Here is a 3,973-nt window from a genome sequence, read left to right as displayed (position 1 = left end):
CATGACTCCACTCTTGGCTCATTTTAGCCTTACATGGTAGTTAGGAGGGTTCAGCCAAGATGGCGACAGCCAGTGTCACCAAACTACGACTCAAATTTGTTCTTTAGTGAAACTATGGGTGAAGACAGAGAGGTTTTGTCCAGAAATGGCGACATTTTCTTAATGGTCAGCATTTAACTGTATATAATTCTGGGCATCATGACAGCTCCTTGAAAGTAAAATCCAAAGGCTGTATAGAAAAGATGACTGTAGCCTCCAGGTCTGAAAAGTGAGCATGGAAACGCCTTAAACCTGCATACTTCCTAGCTGCCAGCAGGGGGCGACTCCTTTTTGCCTTATGCAGGGCTGCATTTCTGGTTCTTGTGACCCACAATCAATATATAAACAAGACAGTTAAAGCTTAAGGAGCAATATTATGACAAAGTACTACATCCTAATTGTATGCATACTGACACTGATTTTGAATTGTGGTTCAACAGAAGTATTTTAAAAAACAAACAAACAAAAAAAACAAGCATGATGGGACCCGAAAACTATTATTTAGTTGAACAACCCTTTGAGCCAATCACTGCATCAAGTGTTTCCTGTAACTCTCCATCAGACTTCTGCACCTGTTGACAGGGATTTTGATTTTGTCCCACTGCTCATCAGCAAAGTGCTCTAATTTGTCCAGGACAGTTTTGTTTTTGTTTTTTAAAATTATTCTTTTCAACCAAAATTCAGAAGCAACATCTTATTTCACTAAATTATAATTTAGCAAATTTTTATTTATTATTACTTTTTTCAGTCTCTAGTTGTTTGAGTGACTATTGTGAATTTTCTTTAATGGAAGGGTATGAATACATTTGAGGACGACTGTATTGGTAGGACAAAACAAAATGTGCGATTTAGAGAGCAGGGAAAGTTTGACGCTTTATCCTGGATGCAGCAGCAGCTGTTGTTTTCTGTCATGAACTATGGCACAAGGTGTTGTTTTTAGTGCCCAGGTTCATGTGGATTTTGTCAGTGTAGACCTTGTAGCTCACATATTCAGAGTCTTCTGCGTCCAGTTGAGAGTCCAGAGAACAGTCGTCAACGTCCTGATCGCTCCCCTCGCTGTAGCACTCTGCACGGGCAAAAAAACAAAAGAAGTAAACAGATAAACAGAGAGAGTAAAGGAAGGACACAAGAAGAAAAGGAGAAAAGGAGTTACAAGAAGTTAAAGATGGGAGTAGAGTCAGAAAGATGGAAGGAAAAAGACTTAAAATAAGAAATATATAAAGACGAGCAAAGTTTGGAAGAAGAAAAAGGAGCAGCCACACAGGAATGAAAAAAATTAATAGAAAAGCAAAGGAAGGAAAGGAGTGAAGCAGCTGCAGAAGGAAAGAAAAGAAAAATGAGTTAGAATTCTGTGAAAAAGGAAGATGGGAGTGAGGACACAAAGGGAGAAAAAATGAGAAGAAAGACTAGAAAAATAAAGTTGGAATCAAAACATTAAAATGTAGGAAGATGTAGAGAACAGAAGGGTATCATTTAAAAGAGAAGAAGAACTATGAAAGGAAGTAACAGCGGTTAATGATCATGATTGTTTTCTTGTTTGCACCACATACAGTACAGATGTGTGTCAGTTATATTTAAGCGTCTGACCTTCGCTGTCGATCAGTTCGCACGGCTCGGCTGCTTCTGACAGTTTGCTGATCCACCTGCAGACAGATTCTCGGCCTTAAAGACTGCAGCATTCGACATGATAGACAGCAACCACTCATCAAATCACAAGATGACAAACAGAGATATGAAGATGATGAGGAGGAAGAGGAACTAAGTACATTTTTGTTCCTCTAAAAGTGGTGGCATAACAGGCGATGAACATTACCACATACTGAAAATACATGACACCGCTTTCTTGTTTGTGTTTACTGTAACTGTCTAATGAAGACAGGAATGCTAAAAAAACAAAAAAAAAGCTCTAGATGTTCTTGGTCCTCATAGGATGAACCCCAGTTGTTGTAGTAACCCCTTTACTTCCTGTGGTATCTGGTGTTCCACGTCATTGTATATGATTAGAGTCCCCAGGTCAAAGGTGATATCTGGATCTTGGAACTATGAGCCTTGTAGATGTATAAGTAGAGTAATCAGGTTAAAATCCATCTGGAGAGTCATCACATCATCTAGAGCAGGGGTACCTCTGCTGTGGTTCCTTGTGGCTTTGGAAAATAAATAGTGAGTATTTTAATTTAAATGTATTTTATTTTAGCTCGTTAGTTTTTAAAATGTAATTCTAAATTTGAAGATGTTTGTGAACTTGCTCAAAATATGGGTCATAACCACTGATGTGCGACACTCGCCGACATGTGCAGTGTTGCCACCTTGATGACGTTCTCGCTAAATCTGGCAAATTTCCAAATCATCTTGGCAGTTTTTTGAGGGTTTTTTTGGCTAAAGTGACTAGCAACAAATCTAGCGACTCTTTCTAGTGTTATTGGAGACTTTTCTGGTGTTTTGGAGACTCTGAAAACACGTATCATTGTGCAGTTACTGTCCTCAACGAGCAGCGGTGCTGCCGTGAGCTCCTCCCGTCCCAAAGCGCTCACAGGCGGTCAGCAGTCTGGTCAGCAGTCCAGCTGCAGGCAGCAGGACAACCAGAAGGCATTTTTAGTTTGCTTTAGGTGGATAATTTAAGATTGGCTTTTTATTTCATAAATACCAGGGTAATTTAAATAGATATTTAGTATTTTAATTAAAGGTAACCTTCAACCCAGCGTCTTTTTTGTTGTTGTTGGTGTTAAAAATGTTTTTGTTGCAGAAATAAAATTTTGTTTTCTCTGTAGCAGTTCATTGATTTCATAAATGCAACACACAAGTTTTTTTTTTTATACATGGCATAAAGGTAAAAACAATATATGCAGTGTTATCTTAATTTTAGATTTCAAAGGGGTTTTGGAAACGTCTACCCTTTCCTCTAATATTATTTATAATAGCAGACATATAGCATTCACATCAGGCGGCCATGGTGCCTCGCTGGGTGACATTGTGTTGCAGCAAAAACTAAAAATCAGTCTACAATGAGGCAGCTAGCAGCTTTGTGATGTTGTGTTATGTGCAAAGTGGTACTACATGTTGGTGGTCAGCAGGTGTATTGTATAATGGACCCATAGTTCAGCCTAAATAGAATAAAGACTGTTACACTTCCTACTCAGGCTCAGTATTAAAAATCCTCCTAATATTACTTATAAGGTGAAAATAAATAGTAAAGTAGTCAGGAAGCAGTGACATACTCACTTGTTCATCTCTGTGAAGCTTTCTGCAGCGATCAGAATGTTCACAACAAGAGGATGACTGGCTGTGATGGCACTGAAACCAAACACAGAGCAGGTCAGAGGTCAAACACACACTAACCTACTGCACACATCAACAGCTGATGGAGTCACTCAGCAGATTTCTCACCACGTAAATTTGATTTGACCAAATGAGACAGTTGGACTACTGTTTAACTGTATGTGTTTTTTTTAAAGACATTATGTTGGTGTAACTTCATGTTGACAGTGTGAAGCAGCAGCAGCAGAGTGTCTGGCCACAAACAGCCGACTCAGGCCGGTGCTGGGTTTTTGTGGGTCGGCTCTAACTGAGAGCTGCACACTTTAAGACGGACTGGTAAAAGCAAACGCGTCGTACTGTTTCTTCCTGCACTGCTTGGCCTGTTGGACGGTGAAGCCGGAAAGGTTGATGAATCCTTCGGCTTTCTCGGCCTGCAGAGAAGAAAAACGAGATCAGAGCGCTGAGAGAGCTGCCAGTGGTCAAAGAGACAGGATGCAGAGAGTCGCCTCGCTGCTTCGGACTGCAGAGGATCACGTTTGATCTGCAGGGTGACCTACTTTCTTTCTGACTGTGTACTGAGGTGAATTCATTCTACCAACACCAAGAGCTGGTTTCTGACAGACCTGAAAACTATTTACAGTCACAGAAGTACACAACATGCCTGAGAACCATTGGTATT

General features: G+C 40.1%; 1 long non-coding RNA gene across 1 annotated transcript; it reads right to left on the bottom strand.

Annotated features, from left to right (window-relative positions):
- Positions 1–822: 822 nt before the first annotated feature.
- On the bottom strand, positions 823–3,908 carry LOC103376347 (uncharacterized). The gene is made up of 4 exons (XR_521304.1): positions 3,652–3,908; positions 3,259–3,330; positions 1,627–1,682; positions 823–1,105 (listed from the first exon to the last, which is right to left on the bottom strand). It is a non-coding gene; the product is annotated as an uncharacterized LOC103376347 (long non-coding RNA).
- Positions 3,909–3,973: the final 65 nt, after the last annotated feature.

Source organism: Stegastes partitus, unplaced genomic scaffold, assembly GCF_000690725.1.
Source record: "Stegastes partitus isolate 25-593 unplaced genomic scaffold, Stegastes_partitus-1.0.2 Scaffold3927, whole genome shotgun sequence".
In the NCBI taxonomy this organism is placed as follows: Eukaryota; Metazoa; Chordata; class Actinopteri; family Pomacentridae; genus Stegastes; species Stegastes partitus.
This window is presented reverse-complemented; position numbering and strand designations above follow the sequence as displayed.